The 26816-nt window shown below is 46.4% G+C and overlaps 1 protein-coding gene across 11 annotated transcripts in view; it reads left to right on the forward strand.

The window, feature by feature from the left end:
• The first annotated feature begins 1324 nt into the window (after positions 1–1324).
• The window catches only part of map2 (microtubule-associated protein 2), a 64392-nt gene continuing 38900 nt past the window's right edge, over positions 1325–26816 (forward strand). For 8 of the 11 annotated variants that reach the window (XM_076039875.1, XM_076039881.1, XM_076039880.1 and 5 more), the window contains exons 1-2: positions 1325–1447; positions 24408–24539. The gene's annotated coding sequence lies outside the window, so the exon portion shown is untranslated. Of the gene's footprint in view, positions 1448–1552; positions 1685–2683; positions 2856–15575; positions 15691–24407; positions 24540–26816 lie in introns of those variants that run through there. The other 3 variants (XM_076039877.1, XM_076039878.1, XM_076039876.1) reach the window with 3 other exon arrangements.

The following is a 26816-nucleotide window of genomic DNA, read 5'->3' on the forward strand; positions in this document are numbered from 1 at the left end:
AAAACCCTGCTCGAGTTATGGATGCTGTACTTTTCCTTTTCAAAGTGAATGTTTGCCGTCAAGCGTGGAAGCCTTTTGCTGCTCTCTCAAGTGCATTTTACTAATCAGCTACATTCAAGACGCATACACAGACACAATAAGCGTCATAATTAATGTTAAACATAAAGAAAAGCACAGATGTGCGCTGCACGTTGAGACAAAAATGTTTTGGGTCCAGAATATTTGCTTTTGCTTTTTAAAAGCCGATCGTCATTGTTATTTCAGCCACACCAAACAATCCCGGTCCGCGTACCTTTGAGACAGGCGACATACTCGATGGTGATGTCGCTGCAAACAGATAGCGGGAAGGAGGTCATTTCACTCGTTAGGATGACCCGCATTCGTGAGGGTCTTCGCTGTCGGAGCTACAGTGATGGCGGCTGCACCTTGATCCCAAGTGCAAACCTGCTGTTGCTCAAACATCCTTGACAGCCTCGCCTCACTAGAAGGCCCCGCGGCGGTCAAGGTCATCTGCTGCTCTAATGTGTGAGTGTCAGTGTTGAATGGTCTACTCTTGGGTTCAGCAGCTTTAACACTGCTGACGCTGGCCGGTGGGCATCGAGCAGAGGAGCCTCCGCTGGCCACTTGGGGGCCACGTTACTCTATTGCAAGGTAGCAGTGGCGGGGCAATGAGAGACAGTTCACGAGACAGTCCCTGGTCTCACCGGTTTTTATTTTTATTTTTTATAAATAAATAAATAATTTACTCTATTTTATCCCAGTAAATGATCATGACTGTGGCAGAAGACAATGAGCAGCATCCGTTAGATGTGCGTACGACATCTAATGTTCCACAATGCCAGAAAGCAACTCCAGGCAGCTCAGCTATCTATCTATCTTTAATTCAAAACACTTTTTTTTTTTCAAAAGCTTAATTTTTTAACATAATATTCTGATTGGTTTATACCTCTCATTGCTTTAACAAACCTATCCAACAAGCAATTTTTTTTTAATGGATTTACAGATGATCAAAAAAGACATTGGATTAAAAAAGAATCGTACGCTTTACCAACCAACTTATACCCATTTTAGACGACTGAAAAATAAGAGAAAAATAATTAAGACAAGATGTGGAAGAGTGTTTTTCTCAAAAGCCTCTGCGGGGCGGCAGAACTTTGTGAATACACCTGAAAAATAAACCACAAGTAATTGATTATATTCATTTATTTATCCATCAGAAAAAAATGTCTTATATTCAACACTGAGGGGGATTAAAAACCTACAACAACATTGGTGCCAGTGCCACATATTACAGTCCAGCAGCAGCAGCAGCAGCAGCAGCAGGCAGCAGCGCACCACGTCGGGATGCAGCGGCGTCATTTGGTCCAGACATTACGGTAACTGTGGGCTGCAGAACCCGAGTGTCGGACAGACCGGGAGTTGCACTGACAGACACTGCACCGAACAGGTAATCAGCAGGAGAAAAAAAACACACTCACACACACGGACACACACACACACACACACACACACACACACGCGCGCGCGCGCGCGAGCCGTGACTTCTTCGTCTTAAACAACAACTGCGTGAATGTTGCGTGAAACGACCGGAGCAAAGCCTGCGGGTGACGTTGCGGTACGGGGAGCTTCCTGCGGCCGCCTGGGAGTGAGCTTTTTCGGCGGCCACTGAAGCTGACATGATGAGGTGCCCCTCCGTGCGCGCCTGTATGCGTGTCTGTGTCTCTCTGTGTGTGTTTGCGTGCCTGCCCGCGTGCTTGTGGACGGAGAAAGGACGCATTGTTCATCTCCAGCACCGGCAGAAGGTCTGGGGTTGCTCGTTGCAGGTTATTGTTGTGTGTTTTTTCTTGTGTGTGTGTGTGTGTGTGTGTGTGTGTGTGTGTGTGCGCGCGCGCGCGTTGTTGCGGGTTGACATGAAGTCACTGGTGGGCAACTGCATTAAAAAAAAAAAAAAAAAAAAGACCGAGCAGAGCCGCATGACTGGAGGGGGGGGGTTGCCCGCCGTCGTTCAAATGAGTCTGTTGAGTGCGGTGTTTTTTTGGGGTTGTTATTGTGTGTTGTGTTGATAGATTGTCTGCGTTGTGCTTCTCCTGCGTGCATTGCGGGGTGGACGCGTGCCTTCTTTAATGCTGCGGTGGCACCGTCAAGCCTGTGGTAGCCCTGTTAATCCCATCGGGTTTGGCTGGGAGGTGTATCAGTGAGATCAGTGTGATGATAAATAGCCCTAATCTCAATCTGGACTGCAGGGATGACGCCCTCTGTTGAAATGTGATTTTCTGACATGTGAGCATCTTATGTGTCAGGGAAAGAAGAGCAGAGGGGCTTTAAAAAAAAAAAAAAAAAGGATCCAGGTGCTGAGTCATATTGGCTGTCAGTGCTGCCGTGAGCATTTTTTCCCCCTCCCTCCTTATTATTTTCTCCACCGCTTTGCTTCAGGGTACCGACACAGGGAGCGTTTGCAGCTCCAAGGCCTCGAGCACCTCGCCGCCAAACCATCATCACACACGCAGCAGCTTTAAAAGGCTGAGACGCACTCCGAGATCCTTGGCTCAACTCCCCCCCCCCCCCCCCTCCCGTGCTGATTGGATATTAAACGGGCCGTGCTTTATAGCATGACGGCTCTCTCTCTCTTGTGCGCTCTTGCAGGCTCCTGTCCGGTCTCGTTTACATAGGGGGGGAGGGGGGGGCCCTGGCTGCTTATCGATTTTCCTGGCCGCCCGTCACGTCCACTTCCCAACTGCGTCTGCGGATGCATTTAAATGCCTGATGCATTCGAGATGAGGCAGCAAACCCCCGGCAGCTTCTCCTCCGAGATGTGGTGGTCGGGGCTCCCGGACGACCAGGCTGCTGCTCAGGAGGTTCTTAATGCTTTCAAGGTTATGTGGGCGAGATTTTTGGCCACGTAGTGATGTGATTCTGTGCTTGGAACTTGCAATGGCTGTGCTTTTATTGTTATTTTTTCATATGCTTGTTTTGTGCAGCTTAATACGCCTGTCATCTTCAACATCTTTGATTGTGGTGATGACATTGATCCTTCCGCTGGGATGTTGCGCCGGTCCTGCACTTCTGTCACATCTTCATTTAAACTCAACGCGAAAACTCCTTTTTTTTTTCTCCCACAAGCTGATATGCAGAACGACTGTGGAATATGCGCTGTATAAATATTCATGTAAGGGAGGATGGAAGTGCAGATGTGACGCTGATAAATGGCTGGCTGGTACCTGAAGCTAATGAATCACTGCCTGTTGTGGTGCGCGGCTGGTCGATACTGTAGCAGGCTGGACATCAGATCGCAGCGAGGAAGCTGAGAAAGAACCAAGACACCAACTGTGTTTTTTTTTTCTTCTGCCGTTTGTTAGGATCTTTTTGCTGCAGCAGTATAAAAACTCTGATTTTACAAAAGCAGGTCTAGCCTTGAGGTATCTATCTATCTGTCTATCTATCTGTCTGTCTGTCTATCTAGCTGTCTATCTATCTGTCTATCTGTCTGTCTGTCTGTCTGTCTGGCAAAAGGCACCTTGGTAACAGTGTTGGGCCAGGATAGTGATGGAATCTGGATGAAGAATAAGGTCAAATGTATTTTTGTGCTTCAAGCAGCAGCAGCAGCAGCAGCAGCAGCAGCAGCAGCAGCTGAGTTACTCAAAATCGAGACACCGTGACGTCCGCCTTGTTTTATACAACGGGCCGCCTTGTCGCAGGTGCTGAGCCTTGTTTTTTTGGCCAGCAGATAGAAAGGTGTCTGACGTCAAGCTCGGCGAGAGCAGAGAGTCGCAGCGATAAAGAAACATTCACTTGGATTTCACCCGCTGATAAGATCGCGGAGGTAATTGGGTTAAATCAGGGATTTGGTGACCCGACCACGTGTTCGCCGGCCCGAACGCACTCCTGACTCCAGTGCGCTAAAACGGCCTCTTGCCTCGTCACGCCGTTCCTGTCCTAGCGTTAGCAGTCCTATTTAAAGTCTCTCTCGCTGTAGCTGCGTCAGCTTTCTGCCGTGGCGTGTCTGAAAAAGCTGCAGTCAGGTGAACTTCTCGTAAATATGGCCGTTAAATATCGGACTGCTTGGTCTCGAGCTTGGTTTCTACAGTGGTGGTGGGTTGGGGGACCGGTCGGGCTCGGTTTGGCTGAACGGTCACGTGACAAGCATGCGTGTGTAGCAGGTGGAAACGGACGTCGATTAGCAGGTCGATGCAGAAATGTAGCTCCACTGACTGTGTGCAGTAATTAAGGAGACAATCAGATTTCTGCACCAGTGCGACTGTCCCCACCTGGTGCTGACTGGGCCAGACCAGTACAGCCCCACTGTGACTCGTGGCTAGCAGGATCGTTCAGTGTGGCCCCCAGTTTGAGCCTCAGTCGGCCACCTCGCAGTCATGTGGTGCAACCCCCACCCACCCATAACCTCCCTTAACCTCCCTCCACTCCCACCCCCTCCCCTGTCCCGCCCTACAGATTTACATAAGCTCTGTGTGTCGGTGAGGTGACCTAATCCTGATTCCTACAGCTACTTAGCTAGGAGGCCACACACACACACACACACACACACACACACACACACACATAGAGAAAACACAAACATACCGACTGACTGTGTCCTCACTTGTCACATTTAGTGATGGATATACAGTGTGTGTGTGTGTGTGTGTGTGTGTGTGTGTGTGTGTGTGTGTGTGTGTGTGTGTGTGTGTGTGTGTGTGTGTGTGTGTGTGTGTGTGTGTGTCCCTGACACAGTGTGGGAAAGGCTCCTGGTATGAAAGAGGAAGGACACTCGCCGGTGGCTTTGGCAGCAGCAGCTCCACCGGCGTCAGTCTGCCAGCGAGCTGCCACTCAGTCTCTGCTTCTCTTCAGGTTTTTTGGGGGTATAAGCTCGTTGGTCAATGCAGGGGGGGAAAAAGAGCCTGTGAGGCCTTTTTCAATGTTGACAAGCGTGACGTTTTTAAAAATTGGTTGTTGTTGTTGTTATGTGCTCAATTTAATTATATATGACCTATAGTGGCGACTCAGTGGCGCAGTGGTTCGCGCTGTTGCCTCACAGCAAGAATGTAACCACCAGCAAGAGGCTTTGATCCTGGACCCCGGACCTTTCTGTGTAGAGTTTACATGTTCTCCCAGTGTCTGCTGGGTTGTCTCCAGGTTCTCCCAGTGTCTGCGTGGGTTCTCTCTATGTTCTTCCAGTGTCTGTGTGGGTTCTCTCCATGTTCTCCCAGTGTCTGCGTGGGTTCTCTCTATGTTCTTCCAGTGTCTGTGTGGGTTCTCTCCATGTTCTCCCAGTGTCTGCTGGGTTGTCTCCAGGTTCTCCCAGTGTCTGTGTGGGTTCTCTTCATGTTCTCCCAGTGTCTGCGTGGGTTCTCTCCATGTTCTCCCAGTGTCTGTGTGGGTTCTCTCTATGTTCTTCCAGTGTCTGTGTGGGTTCTCTTCATGTTCTCCCAGTGTCTGTGTGGGTTCTCTCTATGTTCTTCCAGTGTCTGTGTGGGTTCTCTCCATGTTCTCCCAGTGTCTGCTGGGTTCTCTTCATGTTCTCCCAGTGTCTGCTGGGTTGTCTCCATGTTCTCCCAGTGTCTGTGTGGGTTCTCTCCATGTTCCCCCAGTGTCTGCTGGGTTCTTTCAATATTCTCCCAGTGTCTGCTGGGTTCTCTCAAGGTTCTTTGGTTGCAATTGTCAAATTTATCTTTGCAGTCATTCTATTCATTTTAAATGTATTTTTCTCTCTTATACTTGCGTCTTTTTGCAAATGTAAGTTTGTGAGGTGAAAGAAAGCCAAAATTCAAAACACAACTCAAACAAACTAAAGCAAAGAGCGAGGGAAAAAAAAGCCCAACCCTGATCCTCCTCCTGACTGTGCAAAGCAAAAGGCTCAGTTGGAAGCAGATTTGGCTTCCTCAAGTCTCCTCAGAGTGAACCCTCATCTCAAACAAATCCTTTTCTAAGATCCCTGACTGTGTTGATCAGTCCTTTTGGTTTCATTTCTTACCCCCTCCGGAGTAAAAGCCTGCCGTCGGATCATAGAAGCCCCTATGAAAAAAAATTACAAAGAGAGACAAAAAAAAAAAAAAAGAAAAAAAAAGGGACACTCACATTTCACATTCAGCTCAGCCTTCTCCCTCTGCACCTGCAGACTCACGTTCAGCCGGGTTGTGCTACACAAGTAGCGACACGGGGCCCGTAAATTGGAAGCATGTCATTGATAAAGTGCTTGGCATTTCCCATTAGCCGGCCGCTGATATTCAGTTTTATAGGGGGAAGCAGAGGACCAAGGGCACCTGAGCAGCCTGTACGGCGGCAAACTGGTATCGACACCTTTTATTTTATTTGGGGTCAGGGTTAGGTAGAGGCCAGTGTCGGCTGTGACACCCCCCATCCCTCTGTGGTGCACGGCAGCAGATGCTGATGTCGGGCTGAATTCCTGAGCTGAAGGATGATGTCTGCGGTGCAGAAAGGTCAAAGCCGTGTTTTGTTGGCTGGTCTTAAGTTTCTTCCCAGGTGGGTTTAGTGGAATTATGATAAAAGCAGCAACATCAGCTGACCGAATATGGTTGCAGCACCTGCAGAATGTTTAATATGCAGGAGATCTGAGTCTGAATTGTCTAAACCTGCCACCCTGTTTACAGAGCGTCCCAACAGGTAGACATCCGTTTTTCAGTGTCGGTGTCACCAATACTAGTTAAATGAAATGAAATGAAATTAATTTCTTTATTTGTCTGTTGTTATTCCAGGATGAAATTATTTTTTTGCAACTGCCTTTTATTATTTACAAAAGAATCTATTGATTATACGTGACCTTCTTACGTAGGCCGATTTCTGACATTGATACATGATTTCTTATATCTATATCTATCTAAACTCATTGCTGGTGTGGATATCATGCACTACTATTGGCACCGGTATTGGCTGCATTATTGACGTCACTCATCAGTTGTGCGACGGACTCTTGTGCTGTAACTGTGAGTCGCCGCACAAAACATCTATTTGCGGACGAGTGTTTTTTTTTCAAGATGGCACATTTGCATGTTTACATTTCATTTCCGTTTCAAGCTTCGGGAATATATAGGACATCTCCCTCTGCCCTGCAGAACACGACGGAGCGGAGAGGGAAGGAGAAAAGCTACAAAAGAAAAAAAAAACGTGTGTGGGTTGAAGCAGGATTTCAAAAAAAAGGAGGTGACTCACGAGCTCACCTAACTATTCAGCTTCGCCTCTCTTTCCGTTTTGGAGCTTTTCTCTGCGTGTGTCGTTGGCGTGTGTGTTTCTGTGTTGGTGGGTGAGTGTGCGTGCGTGTGTGTGTGTTTGGGCACTGCTTTGCTGAGTGTGTAGGAGTGTGTGTGTGTGCGTGCGTGTGGGTATCATTTGCAGTTTGACGCGTTCCGTTGTTGGGAAAAAAAACATGATTAGCTCGGCGTCTTTCACTCCGACGTCTAATGTGTGAACGTGTGATTCTTCGGTGCAGCTGATGTGGCTTCATTTTGTGACAGTCTGCCTTCTCGCTAGTGTGGCCATTTCCAGATTTAATTAAGTTCATTTTGGAGGTATGATTTCATCAATAAACAAGTTTTGCTTGGTCCAGAAACTCCTAGTTTGAGTTGTTACAGACCTCACAAAACTAGTGTTTCACTCAGCTTTAAAAAAAAAAAGGTGTTTTGGCTCCCTTCCTTCACGCACACACACATTGTCATTTTTCGTACTTATGTCTGTTAGTTTTGCATGCCACTAATGCTAAAAGGAACATAAAGAGTTGGAAAAGGCAGTTGTTTTTTTTGTTTTTTTACAATAGGACCCTTTTAAGTCCCTTCACATCTTTTATTTTCTTTACCTGATTGTTTGGGAGACTTCCTGTCAGTCCAGGGCCAATCGTCTGTCTCGCAGCTAAATATGAAAGACGTTTCTGTCAGGGTCCCACAGAGTTCACTGGAAAAATCTCTCAAGCGCTACGACGAGCTACAAGGTTAGCATGTCGTAATCCTCCCCCCAAAATATTGTGTTCAAATGTCCTTAAACACGCTGATCTTACTGCACATTAACAGCAGATTTTCTTCTGTGCAGTGCAGCTTCTCGCCTCTTTTCACTTAATGCTTTTACCTGACGGAGCGTAGAAGTTGACAGTTGCGCCCCCGGAGATCTCCGGCCGACACATTACCTGCGAGGTGACGGCGCCGCACAAGAAGAAGAAGACTTAATTCTCAACTTAATGAGCAAACAAAGCACTCAAGTGAACAGCGTGTGGTGACCTTTTACCGCCACCTGCATTAGCGCTCGCTCGGGATAATGATGTTGTATTTCTGAGAACACCGAATCCCCTTCATTTCAACTAAACTCTGGAGTTAAAATGCTCGCCGGTTTGTGAGACGACCATTTTGCCACTTCAACAGGGAGACAATATGACGCCTCTGATGCTTTGTTGGACATTTTTACAAGTTGAAAAGGGCCCCCCCCAAAAAAAGGGGCCCGGTAGTTGACTTGGTTGCGGTGAATTATGCTAAATAAACGTACCGTGCGTCGTCGTGTTGAGTCACAGTTGATACCTCACAGTTTCGTTTGTGCGCTCGGCTTTCCCTATTTGCCGCCACTTGAGTGGAAGTGTCAGCAGTCGTCGTGTGATCTGCGCCTCTTGACTTGTCATTGGATTTCAGCGGGGAATTTCCGTCTTACGAGGTACAGATGGGAGAAGGGACGGGAACGGCTCCCCGCTTGTTTTTGAAGTGTTGCGTTTCACGCCGTCGCTGATTCTATTTGGGGAGGAAAAGTCACTCGTCAGTCAGTCGTGAACGCCAGTGGCGTCGCTGAGGTGGAACTTTTTGCGACGTATTTTCTGCAGTTTTTTGTATATTCTTATTGAGATAAGAAAAATGTTAATCCAGCACTGTCCAAACTTGCCTATAAAACAGGAACAAGGGATCTATTTACATGAAATGGAAAAGAAAATACGCGAGTGTGTTTCTAGTTCGATAAAAGAAAGTAAAGAAAATAAACAAGTGTTTTTTTTTTTTAATAATTGCGTAAACAGGTATCAGAAGACAGGAATTACCATTAAACGTGCCTATAGTACGCTTTTTTTTCTTTTTTTTTTGTTACCTATGGATGCTACTAAATCTTCCTGTCTGGATCTTTAAACTGTGTGCACCCCCTTCTTTTTTCCCCCCCTACATCCTTGGATGTTTTCGTAAATGCTACGGTTTCCAATTCTGAGGAAGAAGTGTCAGATTGTAACAATGAAACCCACAACTACTCTGGCTGTGGTGGGTTGCATTCCTTTTCTCCATTTCAAGAATAATTGTTGCCCCTCCCACTCCACAACCCACACAGCCTCGCGTCCCTTTTAGCATAATTAAACTACAAAAAAAAAAAAAAAAAAAAAAAAAAAAAAATCATACGGGACCCACACTGAACTGCTTTTAAATAAAACATGCCAGGCATTAGTTGTGAAAAGATGAAAGGAGCTAATCAGCAAAGTGCGTCGGTGCCCAAACGCCTTCGTGTGCCCGCCTCCCCGTCACCTCTCCTCGCTTAATAACCTTAATGGAAGCCATAAAGAGCGGCGCAGGTGAGGGCCGACACGACGAGCGGCTCGCGCCGCCGCCTCAGACGACACAATGGTTATTAGATTAACCGCGAACGCGAGCGGGTTTGGGGGGAAGATTAAATATGAGCGGGGATCCTCCCATCTTCCCGGGGAAATTACGGGATTACAGCGGTTGAACAGACGAAAAAAAAAAAGGACGGGATTACCACTGCGCGAAACGCAACGCAACACGACACAAAGACACACACGCAAACAGGCTTGATTGCTGTGGGTTTATTTATTTTTTTGCCGTCCTCCCCTGTGTGGTTTTCCTCCCACCTGCTCCGGAGGGATGAAGGAATCCGGGAGAAGGAACCGGAATCTTGTGAAGTTGCCGCTTTTTACACCAGCTCAGCAGGATCTTTCTCCTTCCCCGTCTCATTGTTTTTCCCTCCCCTGCAGTTTGTGTAGACCCAAGGGGGTGTTTGCTCAGCCGCGTTCTATCCGCTGCCATGGCAACCCGGGGCTGGCAAAGCGTGGACGGCGGCTGTGGCGGCGGGCATGAATAATTATTGCTCGACGTCGGCCGGTTAATGAGAGCGGAGTGATTAATGAGCGACTAGTTGACAGTGTTTTTATTAGCGGCTGCAACCATTAAGGTGTTCATTAGTGATGTCCAGTCGGTGTGGAGAGGCATTTGGAAACGCAACATATTTCCGTGACTCCAGGTTGGCTTTATGTTTCCATGTTCTGTTTCATAAAAACACATAATAATGTAGAAATGCCGGAGATCGCTCTCGTTAAAGTCCCGCTTTGTGCAGAAGTCACCGTTGCGATGTGTCCAGCAGCACCACGTCTCTCCAGTCTGGCTGCGATTAACCTAGAGGTCACTCTGTGGTGTTGTGACATCACAAAGGGCCATGAGAGCTTGCTGTTAGTTACAGGAGGAAACATCAGGAAAGTGTGTGCTGTCGTTGTCATCTTGCCATCATGTAAACGTTCCAACATTTCTTTTTTTAGTAGGAAGCTGAAGCTATTGTTGTTGTTGTTGTTGTTGTTTTTTTTCCCAGCAGGCTGTAAACAAAGGGCTAAACATGCTGAGGTGTTTTTATTTTTCATTGATTGCTGCCGTGCTTGAGTCTGGGATGAGACGATGTGTGGAATTAGTAATATATAACAGTATGGAAAATATGGCACAAGACAGCGACACAAAATTGAACTAATGAAACAGCCAGTAGAGGGCGCTGCATCAGGGGACTTGTTAAAATAAATAAATAAATAAATAAAATTAAATTAAAAAAAAAAGGAGGAAATTTCCAATCTTTATAATATTTACTCATCCGTCCTCGCTCACAGAACCTCGCCCCTCGGCTCTGCGACCTGACTGGTACAGTGACCTATTCCGCTAAAACCAAGTCCAGCTCACGTTCCCGTTTATCTCAGTGTGAAAGTGTCCCTTTCACACGCAACCTCCACACATTCCCTCTTTGGTGGTTCCGTCATGACAAATGCGTTGACTCTCATAGAAAACGAGGCCCAGTGTCGGCCCGTGTTATTCAGCTGGCGTGTTGTTGTGTTTGCGCTAATTGGGCCGTATTTCACGCCGCCGCAACATTAGTTTCAAGTTGCATCTTTGGTGTTTATTGATCATTTGAAGCGCCATAAAAAATCTTTCCCCTGACTTGGCGACTCTGCTCAGGCCGTTATTAGACTTCACCCCCGGCCCCGCCCCTCCCACACACACACACACACACACACACACACACACACACACACACACACACACACCAGTGTCCCTTTTGGATTAATGCTCACCTTTTTAGCGGGAGATGATGCATGGAGCGAGTTAGCATGTGCAGGAACAAGAGCTAATATTGCTAATGGATTTTGAAGCTGCCAATTAAAAAGAATGGCACAAGTCAGTCCAAGTTAAGGTCAGAGGATCTCATTGATTATTTATCATCTCAGTGATGCCTCGTGCTTTCCTCACCACAGTAAATTAAATGAATGTCCCCAGCAAAATATTACCGTTATCTCAATCACGAGAAAAACAACAACATCTATAATCTCTCCATTCAAGGTCTCAGTGGCCTTGTATTGAATGCTGAGCATTGAAGTTCAATTTGGATTGAATGACATCTTCCAAGAAATGCGGCAAGACATCAGTAAGTCATGAGTGGTTTTGACTCCTTGTCTATGTAGCATGTAGCATGTAGCATGTAGCATAGCAGCGCCTACGTTCGACTTTAGCCAGAAGATTCTGGCGCATCGAAAGAATCGGCGAGCTTTCCATGTTTGAACAGAAGATATGTTCTGCATGCCAACGTTCACACACACAACTCACTCACTCACTCACTCTGCTCACTCTCACTGTTGCATTTTCAGTTCACTGGCTGTGCTGCCCGTCGCGTTTTAAACGAAAGCCTCGATAATAATTTCCCCTTTATTTCCGACTCAGTTTATCGGGGTTTGGATTCCGCCCGCTCTGTCCTGTGCTCGGAAGATTGAGCCTATTAAAATGTTCCGTGTCATGGCACTCTGTTTCTTTCCTTCACAAAGTGTCCCTGCGATGGAATGCTTGATTGTGCCAGATCGGCACCTTCAGTGAGAGCTTTATTGAGCTCTGAAACTGTCGCTGCTGTTCTGCTTGTGATGGAAGTGAAACACTCTTTTACATTCTTGCTCTCTTTCTCTCTCTCTTTCCTTCTTTCTTTCTTTCCTTTATCATCCCAAGGGCGCAGAAATGTTTTTTGTGCTGCTATCGACGTTATCGACGACGCAAAATGAAACGTCAGAAGGCGAGCGACTCACTCGTCCGCTGCGGTCAACGGCCGACTTCCTCATCAAAGGGAAAGAAAGAATTCGTCGTTTCTCTGCCGCCAGACATTAAACCTTGACTGAGGTTCAGTCGGCTAACGCTGTTAGCTGTTGCCATAGAGACTGACTGAGTGAGTCGGGGGGTTGCCGTGGAAACTAAGTGGTGGCTCGTCACCACTCGCAGCAGCCTTCACTCTGCGTAGGGCGCGCACGCACACGCACACGCACACGCACACGCACACGCACACGCACCCACACCCACACACACACACACACACGCACACACACACACACGTTAAACTCCATTATTTCTAATCGGTTATCCCTCAAATCCATTTGGGAAAGAGCTCATAGAAAACATTTTTGGAAATGGAGGCCTTAAAAAAAAAACAATGCATACAATTACGTATTTTTTTTTTCACCACTTTGGATGATTTCTCTATTTTCCATTTGAAAGCCAGCCACCTGTGGTGAAGCTGCCGCTACGGGAATCATCCCTTCCTGACGTCTTCACCGTCAGCCGTTTCTTCTTCAACACAGAGTTGCTTAAGGACTTAAAATCTGGAGCCTCCAGCTGCCCTGCAGATTTCCAGTGTTCACGGCCTGCCTAAACTGGTATTTCTCAGCGGCGGTTCTCGAGTTGTCTTGTCGTCGAGCAGATTAACTCCACGGGGCCTGACTTGGCGGCGTGTGGTCGTCTTGCTGGAGACTCGCACAGAGTGCAGCCGTTTCACCTTGATGCTAAATGGAGGTGGGAGGTGTGAGCGTGGCCGCTAATGGCTGTTTTTTCTCCGTGTTTGGCCTCGCGATGAACAGCCCCCCCCCCCCCCCCCCGACCCTCCCCAGATTGCGCTTGCGGTGTTAACATGGCGCTAAGTGACTTTCCTCATTCAATTCTGTGCAGAATCACCTCTGGAAGTGACATCATTTTACCTTCTTCTTCTTACTCCCACCAGATTTGATTAAAGACACAGCAACGTGGTGTCAGCGCGGCTACTACTGGACAACGGAAGCGCACGCAAACGCATTAGTCCGACTAAAATTGGAGTTGGAGAACTCAGTTGTGTTTTATCAACACAATTAAAGCAGTCGGCAGATAAGTTCCATTGCTTTTCTTTCTTTTTGAAGTTCCATAAACTACAACTGCAGTGTTTATTGTGCTGGGTGTGTTGACTCTGCAGGCCGTCATGTGCCACACTGATGACTGTGAGATGCCACATGCCGCTGAAAACAAAGATCTATTTACGGTTGTTTTTCTCTGACATCACACGTGTCCCGCTCACTGTGTTGTGGCGGTGGTGGGTGGCTAAAGCGCCCCGCTAGGTCGAGTGATGCTGCTCGAGACGCATTTTCACACCAGGATGGAGACATTTTCTCAGTGTTTGTCTGAACAGGAAGTGATTGGCATCTTGTTTGCTGAGTCTTGTGTGTGTGTGTGTGTGTGTGTGTGTGTGTGTGTGTGTGTGTGTGTGTGTGTGTGTGTGTGTGTGTGTGTGTGTGCGTGCGCTGGCGGGCGGTGTGGGGCGACCCAAGACCAGGGAGCCGTTAGCTTGACGTTAATGTTGTAAATGCTAATGACTAGCACGAGCAGACTCAGAAAGAAGCTGTGGCAACACTTTGGTGTACAGTAAATTTTTATTTATTAATTTTTAATTTTAGGAGGATGCTGTAGATTACGGTAAATTACGCATCGCAACATTGCATTGAAGACTTTAAAATTTTCATCTTCTTTTGCTTCTGAAACAGCTGTGATTTCCTGCGGCGCCCGCAGGTGTTTTGGTTGGCGGTGATGAAACCAATTTTTAAACCATCGAGGACCCAAACTGTCCCACTGATCGTTGCTGCCACACTTTTCATGAATGTAATAATTTCTTCCCGCATTCCGTTATACTTTAGCAAAAACAGGAAGGAGGGAAATTACTTCTTGCGCTGTAGAAATGTATTTGTTTTTCTTTGTTTACCAACCGTTTGACTGCGTCCCTTTCAACTCTGACTGGAAGGCGGGAGGGAGCCTGCAGTGGAACCGCGGCGTGTTTAAAAAAACAAAACAAAAAACGAAGCTGCTGCGATGATCATAGCAGATTTAGGCCGGCGGATGCTAAATTAAGGGCGCGTGTGGACTTGCAAGTGGCTCGTTAGGGTTTGATCTAAATACTAAACAACCGGTCGGGTAATGAGACCCAGATATAAAACGGAGAGGTTTCGCTGCACAATCTCCCACCCCTTGCGCCCGTACAAATAATTACTTTTACATCGTCAAATCCTTTTGTTAGACTTTTAGCGAGTAAACGTATTTTCCTCCTGCAGGGAGCATCCCTGCAAACGCACCGCTTTCACGTTTAACAAGGCGTTCTAAAGTCTGCAAGGATCTCTTCAATGTTCTATCTTCAATTCTTCAATCCACATCATATTTCTGTTCATCACCTCGGCAAAACCATCCTTCCAACATTGTTCACCGGCTTATTTACCTCCCTCTTTGTTATTTGCGTTCTGCGCTTTTGTTTTTTTTGCGCCCCAATCAATGTCTCGCCCTCGTCGCTCGGCCTCCTGGTGTGCACTTCCTGCCGGATAATGAGCTCGTCTCGCTCTTCCAGGACGCGGCGTCTGCTCCTGTTTTTGTTCTGCACGCGGAACGCAGGTGTTTTCTTCTCTTGCGCCGGCTCAAGTGAGACCACGACTTCCGAGATTGCGTGCGAAAGCCCGTCGGCCGTGACCTCGTATCAGGGAAGCGATGAATGTCAGAAATGTTCTCGTCTAATTAACAGGAACATTTGCTGCTTCTTTTCTTTTAACTGACGCTGACGTGAACCCGTCACCCTTTCACACCTCTGGTGGAGTATCAACTCACTGCTGTATGTTTGGACTTGGTGTGTGTGTGTGTGTGTGTGTGTGTGCGCAGGCTTTTGTGCGACACTATCAGTTCAATGAAACTGCAGGGCTTTTGTTGACCCTTGTATGAGACAAGCAGAGATGCTGGTGGAGCAGCAACATGAACACACACACACACACACACACACACACACGCAGACACACACTGCTTGCCCTGGCTGTGTTACATCACAGGACTTCCTGTAGTTCTCCAGCTGATTGGACGCCACTATCAGACTCTCCTTACTCCTCTCTCCCCTCCTGCCTTCTACCTCGTGTCCTTTCCATCTGTCTTTCAGACACACTGAGGCTGTGTGTGTGTTTTCCTTTGTGTGCCTGTGTGTGTGTGCACTATCCACGGTGCCACCTGCCACTGCATTCCCAAAGCAGCGGCAGCCAATCTCTGTCCGTCTCTCCGTCTCTCCGTCCGTGTGTCTGTCCCTCCTCCTTCACGCCGGCAGCTCTCGGATGTTTTCCTCTCTGCCGAGCCGCCGACCAGCAGCTCGTCCGGCCAGGTGAGTCTCTCTCTGCCGCGTCCTTCCATCCGCTCCCCGTTTAAAGGCATCTCTCTTTCCCCCCTCCCCTCCCCTCCCCCCTCCTCTCTCCTCCTCTCCTCGCCGGTTTCGCTGCTAATGGATTGCGCCCGCTACTGCTGCAAAGATGCTGCGTCACCGTGCCGGCTTCACTCAGACGCTGTTGTAATTAATTTTTTTTTTCACTCTCGAACGAGGAAGAAATTAATAAAAAAAAAAAAAAAGGACAGGAGACAAAACAACGCCTTCTCCCACGTCTCGTGCTGGTGTCTGGGTTAGCGAGCTGCATAATTAGCCGGGAAAATGTTTCTCATCTTTTTCAACATCGTCCCAGTTCAAAGCAACAGAGGGCCGCGTGCGTTTTCTTTCTCTCGCTATTACAGCAGTTGCATCATTTATTTTTTTTGTCAAGCGTGCGGAATCGGGAGGGTGTGCAACAGTAGGCGTCTCCTGTGTGTGTAAGTGAGGACATGTCTAGACACTCCCAGACAATTTGCTCTACTCTCGCACAGCTCAGGTGGCGAAACACTCTGAATGAACTCCTTCTGGTCGAATCAAATCGCGGCACTCGTCCCTGCCGGAGAGGAAAACTGACCAGTCACGACTGATCGATTGTCCTTTCAAGTTGATGTATCATTTGGGTGGTGAACGATGGGGCGTAACTGAGCAGAACCGGTCAGAGATAAATCAGCTCTTTTTTTTTCTTTTCTTTTTTTTTTAATGAAATTTAAAAAAACAAAAAACTTTTTGTCCAAAACTCATTCTTGCAGACTTTTCTTTCAGACATATTTGTCTAATCTGTCAGTCAACTCACCAGATATATGAAAAGTCCATCCTTTAATTCTTTTCCTCACTCCGCTTTTTAGCTGTGAGCTGGAAATCAGCACTTTCTGACATCACAAAGGGCTCTGATAAGCCTCCCAGGTCAGATGACTGCCTGAGATCTCTCCAACAAACAACTGGAAGCTAAAACCACATATTTTTCCCGCTCTGATTTCTTGTTTCAACTCCCCAACTTGTAAAATAATCAAATCGCTCACTCAAAATCAACATTCTCCTTTTCAGAATTGTTGATATTTCGCTTTTAAACCCACACACAAATAACTGGATTGTTTCCCTGTTTCAAATCAGTGGATTTATTGGCATGAATCAGTGGTCTACTGGCAGTGGGTGGAGCTTGTGCGCGCATATGGTATTCGTACGCACTCCGGGTGACTGACTCAGCGATGCAAATGACTCAACGAGTCAATTCTCTTTAATGAGTGACTCATTAAGCACGAGTCAGTGAACAGAACCGAGGTTCCCGTCACTGATACTGGGTTTAATGGGGGAGTCGGGGCTGGGCCCAGTACTGCAGGCTGCTGTCGGGGTTCGTTCTCCGCCACGGTGCCGAGTGGCTGCGTCCGTCATCCGCGGTTCAGCCTCTCCTGAAACTTGGCTCACGCGAGCTAATTGCATCCCGTCTTGCCAAGTGTGAAATGTCGTCGGAGGCGAATGTAAATCAACGTCTCTGGTGAAGCCGGCGAGCCGAGCGGCGCTTGAATCATTTGTCTTAACGCGTTGACTTTTTCTTTGTCAGGTGAGTGAGCCGGCTAGCGCTGGTGCTAATATCGCTGTTGCACTTTGTGTGATTGTTAATTACAGAGCTGGTGCCGGTTTAGCAACAAAGAGCAACGCTAGGTTGTTTTTGTCCCTGTGGTTGCCTGCCCGGCACCTTCTCACGGCTTCACGTGGCGACACCAGCAGCTCTCTGATTTCCTGAAATTCTGTGTCAAGAATGGCTGTTTTATTATTTTCGTGAATGACACTGAGGAAAACATTGGCTTTCTGGTCCGTCCAGTCAGATCTGTTAATACTGACGGTTCACCCCTCGTTATGGAAACGCTTGTTCGTTAACGACGATGTTCGTTAGTGCCAATTTGGCAAATACGTATCCATGAAACCTTTGCACATTATCTCTTATTTGAAAAGAGACTAAATCCACCTGAGGTGAGTGTGCAAACATTATGTGGAGTGTTAGGAAGTTGGCCAGAGTTTTGCCTGTTTCCATGAAAGAACTACATGATGGCTGTCAAAAAGTGCTTTGGGTTGGAGCTTCTCGGGAAGGATGGTCCTCCCGCATACTTCAATACATAATACAATCTTTTGGGATTCAGCTGCTTTGTAGAGAAGAGAAGTGAAATTAACCATCCCTTTATTGTTCCAAGTCCGTAATAAGTAACACAAAAATATAAGTCGTCGTAGTCGTCGTGTCCGTGATATTGATCAAAAGCTAAGATTAAGAGAGCAGAGAGGAAGTGAGGTGGTGAAGTGTTGGTGATCCGCTGTAGTTTTGCATTCTGAGGATCAGCAACTGTTTTTGTTGTTCCTGCCACCCACTGCAGCAGTGACGTCATCGCCCAGACCGTCCCCGTCATGCCCCCCCCCCCCAAACCTCCCCTCCCGGCTAGACTTTTTCTCCCTTTCTCCCTCGTCCCACCCCCCTGCCTCTTTTCTCCTTCTCATCCCACTCACCTGCTCCGTCACTCTTTGTTCTCAAGGCGCTGGCGCGCACACTCGCACAGCAGGACAGTTCTGATAAATACACAGACGCCATTTAGAATTACTAACCTCCTTTCAGTAAAAAAAAAAAAAAAGGGCTCCTCACACATGAGGAATGCAGCTTGTTTGCAGCCTCCGCTTGTTTCCTTCTCAGCTTCTCGATCCTCCCACGTCTTTTTGTCACCTGTCAGTTTTGTTGCCTGATTTCGGCTGCGCGATGGGAAACTCTCGTTTTCTTTCCTCTTTTCTAGTTTGGCCGATTTGCGTTCTTTTTTGTCCAACTTCAATGCTTTTTTCCCCCCTTCTTCTTTTTCTCATTTGAAAGCCCGGAAAGCGACAACGTATTGCTGAGTGCTTGGCCGCAGCTTTATTTTCCGTCCTCACAGGCCCCCGAAGGCTCTGGATTTTTGTAGACTGTGTTTGACCTTCTGCGCGTTAAATAAATTCTCCGCCCATATAAACTGTAAAGTGTTTCATTATGCCCCTTTACCTTTTTAAAACTGGTCTGCTCTGTTTCTATGGGGACCGAAAGAAGTGGAATTTCATCTCAGTGTTGAAAAGGAACGTATCAGAGAGAAATCCAAGAAAAAAAAAGACTCAGTGCTCAAAAACACACCATGTCTGTAGAAAATGGCATAAAAAGCCCTCTCAAATTATTATTAGAATTATTGGACTGAATCGGTCTCATTAGCGTATAATTCACACAGTTATATAATCAGATATAAGTGCTGGAAAAATTGACTGGAACTAATAAGTCAGATAAGACCAGTAGGATTACAACGATGTCTCCTCAGAAGTGATGGAGCCAGAGGTGGGAGTGGCCAGTTTAACTTGAGATGCTGACAGTGGATGCTTGTTACGGCTGAATATGAGCCTCTATTAGGTACATCTTGCTAATACCGGGTGCCTAAAGTGGCCGGTGCCGCTTTGTAGCTGATCTAATGGGTAAATAGCCTTCATTTCCATTGAACATGTCTGGATACATGAATTGGTTCTCATGCTGTTTTGAGGTTTCATTTTTTACCTATTTGTTCCAGTTTGATAGACTGTAAGATGTTGAACAAACAGCCAATCAGTAGATTCACTTTATGTCTCACCTGCTTAGGCCCAACACAAGCAGAAAACAAATATTTAAGAAATGACTTGAACTGTATGTGTACTCGACTCTGAGTGGAAAGGACCCAGTCCTCTCCTGGATAGCCTCAAACGTTCTGACTGACATCGGAGTTGCTGCCGTTGGTTCCGTTAATTATCCTGAGCCGAAGCCAGACACAACCAACTGCAAACTGTACTGTTGCTGATTTACGCCGGCTGTCGCGTTTCTCCAGAAAAACGCCAACTGTGGTGAAGTGTGTGGCGAGAGGTCTCTAAATTCTCCAAACGATGACATGTTCACTGAAAGTTCCATCACGCTGTCCAGTCTGTCTTTTATGGATGCATGGATAAATCAGTTCTCTACTATGCTGTTAGCCTTGTGTCCGGGAGGAGAAAATCAAAACTGAACACTTTATGTAACTGTATGTCCGAAGGTTCAGACCACATGAGATTTCGGCGTCCAGCTAGACTGAAGAATCGATGCTGCTCCCGACTTCTGGAGCAGGTCACGAGGAAGTGGCACCGGTTCACTTCAGTCACATTGCCAACGCATGAGAGCACCTGGAACACACACACACACACACAGGCACACACACACACTCTTGCTACCCCCCGCAGAGTGCATTAACTATGGGCTGACAGGTGGCTGCTGGATGAACACTCCCCAGGGATAGAACAAAGCACTTTTTGACGTTTGTGTGTGTGTGTGTGTGTGTGTTCTTGCGTGCGTGCGTGCGTGTGTGTTCCTCACTTGAAAGTGTGAAGGTGTGCTGAATATGGATAATAAGAGATAAGCAGAAAAGACCTTGAGGCGACTGGAGGTGGGAGAGTGAGTGTTCTGCAGCTTGGGGGAAAAAAAAAAGGAAAGTCTCAAAGTGACTCCAGCGGCTCCAGAGTTTCTCATTTGGTGTTTTTTGTCTTTTCTCTAATCCGCAGATTAGCTGATTGTTGCAGCTGAGTCTGATTGATGGACAAAACATTATATTGTAGAGGTTTAAAAAGCGGGCGAGGGAGGAGGGAGGTGGAATAGATGTGGGATCTTCATCCGTCGTCTTTTTCGACACCACGATTTTGGATTTTGCTCTGTGGTTATTTAACCCAAACCTGTGACGCAGCTGGGCTCCAGCTCGGTTTTTGCAACCTTGCAAGGCAGCGATATCGGGCCAACCTCAGGGCCAAAGAGCTCCCATCTGATTGGCGCTCAGCTAGTCTGGCCACTTGGGGACCAATCAGAGAAAGAGGTGGGAGCCAAAACAGGAAGCTGCTGCAGGTGACAGCAGTTTTATCAGGGCTGGAAAACATCACTGGAAAAAAAAGAAGTCTGGAAAGAAGAACAAGAACAAGAAGCTGCTCTTGTAAGTGGTTAGGGTTAGGGTCAGTGCAAAGACACGCACATTGATTGGTTGATTGGCAACTTTGCTTTGCTATTGATTTCCTTCAGGAAAAAAAAAAATCCTTTAGTCATTTAAAAAATAGGTAAAAAAACAACAACATGCTATTTGACATCCCAACCGAATCGCTGAACAGTTTGCAAATTCCACACCTCTGCAGATGTTGTGCTGCACACATTGTTGCCTCCCCCTCTCCCAGCATGGTCTGCAGGGAATTAAAAAAGTTTTTTCAAAAGGTGACATTTTCCTAGGGGCGAAAGGTAAACTAAAACAAGGGGTGCAAATGAGATTTTTATAACGTCTCGGCAGCGAGTTTCGGCTTGAAAGCGAAACATATTACGTTATTTCGGGCTGCAGGTGCATGAATCACACTTCTTCTCTGTGTGATTTATGTGCAATTTATGTGTGATACAGAGCAACAACTGTTTGTCACAGTGCTGGATGGAAGTCTATGTATGAGAGATTCAAAATCATGCCGTCGGTTGTGTTCTATTCCATCTGTAATATTATGTTTATCGCTTATCGCGCTTCAAAGGAATCTTTCTGGTTCGAGCAGAACGTGACTTCGCTCACAAAATTGCTGCATTTTCGGTCTGGTCTGGTATTTTGAGCTGGGCTGAATGCTGAAGTCTCTGGTCAGCTGGGAATCCAAGAAGTTGATGTTGACGTTTCCTGGTTCATTAGGCGGGAAACTCCTTCTTCTTCTTCTTCTCCACACGGTCTCTGCACAAGTGGCAGCCGATGTGCTCTGAACACAGAATGTAAGTCAGACCCGCAATCCTGGCCAATGGCTGTAATGACAGAGTGGAAAATTGGTGAGTGCGCTTGCCAGAGATCGGTCCCGCCTCTCTCGAGCTTCACCGACTCGACTGGCTTCTGATTTCTGTCTGTGTGTCAACTCAAGCAGCCCTTCACACACTTGTTCATTTGGCTCCCTCATTTACTATATTGCAGTGAATTGTCTTAATAATGCAACATAGTGCATCCACAGGAAAAGACAGGTTTGGAGAAGAGCTTTTAATGCTGCTGCTCTTATTTTTAAGACAAGAATGCAGAATTCACAATTGATTTTGGTAACAAACCTGCAGCAGCTGTAGTGTTTTCATTTCTATTTTATTTTTTTGTGTGTCTCAACCTGCTCACAGTCGTCGCCTCTCCTTTCTATCAGGCCTCTGATTGTTCCGATCATGATTCTACTATCCTGATATCATGGATTTAAATAGAAAGTCTTCAAGATGGATCGTCAAGATGTCATATATGTAAATGCAATGCAGCGTCTTGGCAAAGTTGCAATAGGTTCAAATTATGGAGATCTGTTCATAATACCTAAGTTCTTATATATTTTCATGTAGTAACATCATATTCCATGAAGTCACCCATTCCCCATTTTCTTTTTATGACAAACGTGTTTGTTCTCTGCCGATAAACTCGTGTTACTTTTAATGTAGAGTTCTGTACGTAAAGCAGGACTCGAGAGATCCTGGCGAAGTGGAGAAGATGGTGTAACGTGTCATGACGAGGTGTAGAGAGGAGAGAGGAGCCGTGTCTGATGTGCGCTGCCCACTGGTCGGCCTCTCTCTGTGTGGGAACCAAAGTTACCCACCACAGAGAACGCAGAGCCTCGGCCAAGGTCCGTGTCTGATGTATGCCTCACTGCTGACCCTCGCCTCGACCTGCGCTAAAGAACAGAAAGAGGCATCTTGAGTTTATTCCTTGGATGGTTTCACTCTCTCGGCTGCAGGCTGCAAAAATGGCTGGAAAAATCAAGGGGGTTTTTTGAGGCCGAGAATGTTGCGAAAAGCAACCGTTGGAGTTCCATTTTACTCAGGCTGCATTTGTCACAAGCGCTTGGGGGGAAAAAAAAACTCATTGCAGAAATACAGTAAATGGATTTGGTGCAGCGCCTTTACGTTTTATCTGCTTGCGGTAATAAACGTCGTGGGGAAATGTGCAGACTTGGGTTAATAAGTAGGCACTGTGCTGGATGTAGAATTGGAAAAACGTGAAGGATTATTTTAAAACATGGGAGTTGTACATTTTAAGCTAAATAGTTATTCCATGAACGCAACTCACTACTTTTGCCGCCTTCCTTGGCCTAATTTATGTATATATTAAAAAATATTATTCGGAAATTTCCTGAGTCAGGGGTGCGAGCATCTTTTTGCTCACGTCTTCTAAACTTTCACCCATCCGTCATATTAAGCTACTTTCTGAGGTGCGGTGAAGAAAACGCTCCTGGTGCTGCTCACTCATTCTGTTTTAATTTGTCAGATGAAGCGGCAACACTCCACAGCACTTTCATGGTCCTGCTAGAGCAAACATGCCAATGGGGCGAATCTCACCCAGCCGATCACACTGGATCAGAACCATAGGCCACGTTGTGCTTATCAGACTTCAGCATGGACAGGTTTTGTGCCGTGTGAAACCAGGAACATACGGACATCAGGAGTAGAGTGTGACGCTACAGCGCCCCCTGTGTGTTGTTTATCTCCTACTGTTTGTTTATTGGCTGCCCTCTTCATTCACCACCATTCACAACCCGCCACTCCTGACTCTGTCTCATTGCACCGCCAATACTGCCAGACTGTTGGACATTATCATATTGTCGGTTTAAACCTGTAGCCTTAATAGTAATGTGTAGGGACGTTGAAGAATTGCAATCCTCATTGTTGGCTCTGTTTACTTTACAATGCTGTATGCTTTACGCACCTGCAGGGAGCTGGTTTGTTTTGGTGTGCACGGAGTGCAAAACTGCGACATCTAGTGGTGAAATGACATTGTGTATAGCTTCTAGTTTGAGCCGGTTTAGGGTTTGGTTCCAAATGACATCATCGCTGTTAGATGTTGATGATGTTGATGACACATTGCCCATCTTCACACCTTTGCCAAACCGTGTGCTGACGTCACCGACTGACACATCTTATTTGTTCTTGATAAATTTGATCAGTCTGTCTGCACTGATCCTGTGTTGTCGCCGTGCAGTAAACAACGTCTCTGACGACTTCCCTCTGCGTCACTTCTGGTTGTGTCATGAGCTGCGTCAGTCGACGTTAGTCCAAGTCCAACCATTAGCTGATTGCTTGGGACAAGATAAAGGAGTATTGAGAAAAGCTTGATTCAGCTGCCAGCTGCCAGCTATTCATATCTCACGGCCACAATAGACGGATGTGCTGCTGTTTCAATAATTTGCCTCTATTAAAAAGTGAGGCTCTCTGAGCTCGACAACATAAAAACTTGGTTACATGATGTGCATTGGATAATATGTATTTCTTGCATTGCTACCGCCCTCTAGACATGAGTTTTTTAACTACTATTTACTATTTCCAATGAATTTATAATCCCTCTTGTGTCCATCTAATTGTTTCCATAATCACGTAGCAATTGCGCCACACGACCATCTGGCGTCACACACAAACAGCAAATGGTCGGAATGAACACCAGAGGTGCAGCAAATGATGACCAAGTCAGATGATGTAATTATCACCCAGATCATCAGATGGCGGGCTCCTCGAGCCAGTTCCGCTCTCAGCTGTGCAGAGCTTTCACAACACTTTCAGTCAGTCAGGAACAAGTTTTCTGTGTCCTAAAAAACATGTTCAGGCATATTAAACGTTCCTAATGATTAGAAAGCAGTGATAATAACTATGTATCTTTTTTTTCAATTCACTGCAGGTGTGACAAGGTGGCTGTCACCCTTTGGTTCTCTGGACTCCACTGACCGTCTTGGCGTCAACCCTGTGTGATTAGCGGGCAAAGTTTTGCTTTCGGCTCGACTCCTCAGCCTCTCGGACACCAGCAGACCAGGTACGAGTAAGTCGACTGCATTTTGATTTGACTGTTCTCTACATTCCTCGTCTCCCAGTCACCATGGAGGCTTCACGCTACCTTACAACCATCATGCTAGCTCCTACTTACCTTTTTGCAAAGAACCAACTTGGTTATGGTCAGTCTGATCTGCCCTTTACTATAGCTGTGTACACTCTGAAATAAGAGTACAGCTTAGCAGATGCTGATTTGTAGATATTGGAGAACTTCTGAGCACGTCTTGCAGCAATTGTGATGCACAACACCAAAACCCATTTTGGTCATTTTCTTTCAGTGAAAAGTTTACTACCAGAATGTTAAACTCTTGTCTCCTCTCCGGGGGGCCTCTGCACAACCCCAACCTTCACTCTCCTTGACGCTCTGCCTCGCATTTATAAAAACATTGTGCTGCATCACCTTTTAGAAAAACCTCAAATGCTGCAGACGACCCTCCATCACTGGGCCTGTTATCACCCCTTGATTCTTTTTTTTTTTTTGCCCCCAACACCAATCGCTACCTGCTGCATCCACAGGTAAAGATCTTAAATACAACAGCAGTGGCCTGCAGGAGCTGTGGGACGAGGCTGACTTTTTTTGTTTGTTTGCAAGCCTCCTGCGGATTACATATCTGCGCACAAACATTTGAGACACGCTGAATATACCTGTCAGCGGAGAAAGGGGGCCTGTTGGCGGGCGGGAGGTGTGTGTGGGGGGGTGGTATTTAACAACAAGAGTCAGACAGAGAGAGAGGAAGAGAGAGAAAGGGAGAAAGAGAGAGAGAGAACGTTACCTCGGCAGATGAAATGGCCGCGTGGGCGGACGTACATGTGAGTGCAGGCTGCTAGGAGCTGTGAGTGGGAAGTTGGTAGCGAGTGGGAAGCTGAAGAGCTGCTTCAGTGAGACGATCGGCGCCGAGGCCGGCTGAAAAGCAGTCACGCTTTCATGGCTCCTCTTTTGTTTTTCGCCGCACTTGTGCAAACGCGGCAAAGGCTGGCGATGGCAGGGGGAAGTGTTTTTTGTTGTTGTTGTTGTTGTTGTTGTTTGTTTGTTTTGTTTTTCTTTGCAAGTGCCGGCCATTGTCTGCAGCCCTGCACGCGTGTACGTGAGGGGATTATTATCCCGTCTCGCCTATTCGCCTGTTGATTTCATGAGTAATCGCGACGCATTTCCAGTGGTTGCTTTGTGAGAGGCTGAATAGAGCGAGCAGAGGCAGCTACTGTACGCGCAGAGAAAGCACAAAAGCCTTGAAAGCTTCTTTCTGAAGAATTTTCCTCCTGATTGCATCAAACAATTCCGAGGCTTTTTCATAGAAATTGCTTACAGATTCATGACGAAGGGTCATCGGCGAGAAAACAAACGAGATACTTTTTTTTTTGGTTAATCATCAATCAATCAAAACCAAAAACAGTTGCTGATTGTAATAATATGTGGAATTTTTCACAGCGTGATTTATGGTTACGGGGAGGAAAGATCCAGGCTCTGGCAGGAGATCGATTGCGTGGGAGGAGAAGGTTGTTTTTTTTTTTCATTTTTTAAGCAGTTAGAATGGAAAGATTTGGCTTGGAAAGGTCAGAGGTCAAAACTTTGAGTTTAAAGAGGAGAAAATCCACCGGTGCTTCACAGAAACATAAAATTGAACATTAAAAACCAAAACTCTACCTTGCCAGTTTAGTTACTGAGGCAAGTAAACCTTAATTGCAATATTAGAATAAAATACGTAAGAAAATACATGCCAGCAAACACCAAAGCTCCTCGTGGGTGAACAAGGAGTGTTTTTTTGTTTTGTTTTGTTTTTTTTACTTAGGAAAACCATCAAACAGAAAGCAGGCGGCGTCATTCCTCCTCAGGCCTGTCGACAACAAGGCTGCGCTAATGTTATAATTCCTGCTCAGAGGCATCAGTTTGTGCTTTTCAACAACTTTATACCAAAAAAAAATCCTCTAATAAGTCTTCATGTTGAGCTGATGGAAGGCCTTTGAAGCACTTTGACTGCATCTCTCCTCTGACAGTCAGCTGCTTTGACAAGGTTGTCTTCTAACAGCACCTTCAAGCAGCTGCGGGGGCCTTTTTAGGCTCGGGTTTTATTGAAAGTCTCTGACGAAAAAGAAGGAGAAGGAGAAAGAGATGGATGGAAACTAGAGAAAACGGATCATTTTTTAATTTGGTTTAGCTATTTTCTTTTCGTAATGGATTCGCTGTTAGTAGTCTTCCCGAGCTCTGTGTAGGACACATTTTCTGGTGTTCTTTTACTAAGTACGTTTGTTTAGCGTTTTCTCT

This window comes from Nelusetta ayraudi, unplaced genomic scaffold (assembly GCF_046127955.1).
Source record: "Nelusetta ayraudi isolate G7.1 ecotype Tasmania unplaced genomic scaffold, CSIRO-AGI_Nayr_v1 ptg000060l, whole genome shotgun sequence".
Classification (NCBI taxonomy): Eukaryota; Metazoa; Chordata; class Actinopteri; order Tetraodontiformes; family Monacanthidae; genus Nelusetta; species Nelusetta ayraudi.